Here is a 3,128-nt window from a genome sequence, read left to right on the forward strand (position 1 = left end):
TTTTATCCTCAGATTTGTCTCACCTGGACCCAGTCTGCACGACCACCAAAATGTCCCCTTGACATCATCAGATTCCGAGTTTGTGGTTGAAGGATCACAGAATATCTGAACTATCAGAACAGGCTTTCATGAGACTACCCAGTTTTGCAGGATTATAGCAGGAATGGTGTGAACCATATGAAATTGGTGTGTTTATGGCTTGAAAGACTTGGATCCTGGCAGTTCTAATCACCTAATAGCTGCTAAGCACACAGCTGGCCATCCAACCCCCTTTGCCCCTCGGAGCCTAGCCCGCAAAGAGTGCAGACAAGGCTCCCTCCTGCCTGCTCTTCCATCCCTGAAATTCTGTCTCATTCCCTTCACACGTCCCCAGCTGGACTTCTAATTCAACACTCGTGTTTAAATTGTGCGGTGTTTGCGTTGTCCGGGGACAATGATTCATTGTTTACGTAGCTGATTTCACCAGCGCGCAATAGTCCGGTCACATGACCTGATGCGAGGCTCGTCACCGTGGGAGTGTTGGTCTATGGCCGGTAGGCCGCTGTGTTTTTTCTGATCACAAGACCTCAGCCAGGCAGTGACCCGTCTCTTGTGCTTTCCTCTATCCTTTCCCCAAGCTGCGGTGGGGTATGAAGGGATCTATAGGTTGGGGGCAATGCAACAAAGAGGGAAGTCCATTTGAAAGCAGATTGTAGGAATCTTTGTGGGAATTTCATAGGCTCTAAGTCCACTTTTTGAAATTGAGGATTTAGGGACTTGGCTCAGTCAGTAGGGCATGCAACTCTCAACCTCAGAGTTGTGAGTGCAAGCCCCATATTTAAACAAACGAATGAACGAATGAATGAATAAAATTGAGGGTTTAGAATCAGGGTAGAATCAGCTACTAACCAGACTGGGAGACAGTCGCTCCCTGTGGGCATAAACTGTGACTGATTCATTGCTGGATCCTGGTGTCCAGTGTAGGGCCTGACATAGAATAGTCCACATTGGTCAACGTCTAACATAACAAATACTGAAGGTCTTATCCAGTGCTAAAATCTATGATTGTACTAAGAGAGAGAAAAAAAAGGACAAGTCTGAATTTTCAGGACTCTTTGGGCTTGTAGTGCAACTCACATCAATGAAAAGTTCCGGGTAGAGCCATCAGCTTCAGGCATAGCTTGATCCAGGTGTGTAAGTGGTGCCAGATTTGATTTGCTCCATCTCTTGCCTCTGCTTTTCTCTGAGTTGTGTTTGGTCTAAGATACTCTTCTCATGAGAAGATGAAAATGTTCCCCAGCACCTTCAGAGTGACATGCCAGCATCTCAGCAACCCCAGGGAGAAGAAAGTGGCTTTCCCCTTTAGTTCCCAAGGTGGAAGGCATGTCAGGCAGTTGAAAATAATTGAGGTCCTAGTGGCACATTAAAGAAAGCAGAAACAAAGGTCTGTGTGAAGCCGGACGTGTAGACAGTCAAGAAAATCTGCCAATAAGGGGCGCCTGGGTGGCTCAGTTGGTTGAGTGTCCGACTTCAGTTCAGCTCATGATCTCATGGTTTGTGAGCTCGAGCCCCACATCAGGCTCTGTGCTAACAGCTCAGAGCCTGGAGCCTGTTTCAGATTCTGTGTCTCCTTCTCTCTCTGCCCCTCCCCTGCTTGCCCTCTCTCTCTCTCTCTCAAATATAAATAAAACATTCTAAAAGATGTTTTTAAAAAAATCTGTCAACACATGGTGTCTTGCATTTCCTGGTCTTTTCCACATAGATGACTTTGCAGCCCAAGAGTTTGGGGAGCACGGAACCATGGCTGCCAACACAAATTGCTCACTTGGCTGCTCCTGCTCTGCAGTTCTGTGACAGGAGTGACACCAGAGAACATGTTTGCTAGTCATTTAAAACGCCGTTCCTCTTCAAAAATCGCAAACCACTGTAAATCCCACATGGCGTGAAATACGGACAGAGTTCAACAGAAGGGGGATGGGTGTGTCTACTCGTGTCAGAGCCCAGACGGCATTCCAAGCTGGTCTCGTGGGGATCTGGAAGTGAGGCTTCCCACCCCCCTACCCCATTACCGCCACTCCCTGTGGTAGTCACACCCCTTCTTCCCCATTGGCCCCTTCCCCCTTCTCAGTCCTGGTGGCTCCAAAAAAGCCCTTGGCTCAGGCTTGGCCAACCAGAGCCCTACACACCTACTTGGACGATGGTTCAGCGATTGGTTCAACCAAGGACATGTGATCCAAACCAGCCCAGCCAATCAGAGGCTTCCAGATCGAGAAGTCAGGCACAGTGTCGGTGCGGAAAAGACAAGCTGACTGCTCGGAGGTCATCAGAACCCTGCTCCTCCTCTTCAGAAACCAGGTGCTGGCGGTACCGTGTGGCCACAGAGCTCCGGGTTCTCCTCCTGAGAACACAGCTGCCTCCGTCCCTTTCTCTCCTAACCCAGGTCCCTTCTCCACCCTCCACAGTGTATGTGGCCTTTAAGACCATCTTAGTGACTTCTCCGCGCAAAGTACTTCGCAGCCAAACACCCCCACACACCCCCAGGCTGCTGAGAAGAGAAGAGGCTCAAGGCTGCCCAGGAGGAGGGAAAACCTGGCCTTCATCAGTGAGAAGCTTATTTAAGAGGAAGCACCTAGGGGGCGCCTGCGTGGCTCAGTCTGTTGAGTATCCAACCCTTGATTTCAGCTCAGGTTGTGATGTCACAGTTGGGGAGAGAAGACCGCGTAGGGCTCTGTGCTGACAGCGGGAGTAGCCTGCTGGGGAGTCTCCTGCTCACTCACTCACTGCCCCTCCTTGCTTGCGCTCTCTCTTGCTCTCTCAAGATAAAGACACTTAAAAAAGAAAGAGGAACCACCTTGGTTCCCATATTGGCTGAGGCCACCAGAGATACCTCATGTTAAGGGGGCGGTGCCCGAGCCTTGCAAAGGAGGCATCCGGAAGCAATTTAGAGAAAGTAGAGGTCGGGCAGAGGGGACGGGGTTCTCTGGAAAGCATTGCTGGGTGATGACGGCTCCCCCCTTCCCAGGAGTCAACCGTGAGCGGCTTTAGGGGGCGGGGCGGGGAGCTGCAGTCTGGGAGCAGCGGACAGGTGTCTCCATCACACCTTGGGAACTGAGGGCCAAGAGGCCGAGGCTGGGGGGCCGGGAGGCCGG

General features: G+C 51.0%; 1 long non-coding RNA gene across 3 annotated transcripts; it reads right to left on the bottom strand.

Moving 5' to 3' along the window:
* Positions 1–1,077: 1,077 nt before the first annotated feature.
* Positions 1,078–2,645, bottom strand: LOC115286556. 3 transcript variants are annotated; one of them, XR_003906125.1, is made up of 3 exons: positions 2,609–2,645; positions 2,166–2,377; positions 1,078–1,391 (listed from the first exon to the last, which is right to left on the bottom strand). It is a non-coding gene; the product is annotated as an uncharacterized LOC115286556 (long non-coding RNA). The 3 variants fall into 3 exon arrangements; XR_003906126.1 differs by lacking the exon at positions 2,609–2,645 and adding an exon at positions 2,515–2,593; XR_003906124.1 differs by lacking the exon at positions 2,609–2,645 and having other exon boundaries at positions 2,166–2,594.
* Between the last annotated feature and the right edge of the window lie 483 nt (positions 2,646–3,128).

This window comes from Suricata suricatta, chromosome 3, assembly GCF_006229205.1.
Source record: "Suricata suricatta isolate VVHF042 chromosome 3, meerkat_22Aug2017_6uvM2_HiC, whole genome shotgun sequence".
Lineage (NCBI taxonomy): Eukaryota > Metazoa > Chordata > Mammalia > Carnivora > Herpestidae > Suricata > Suricata suricatta.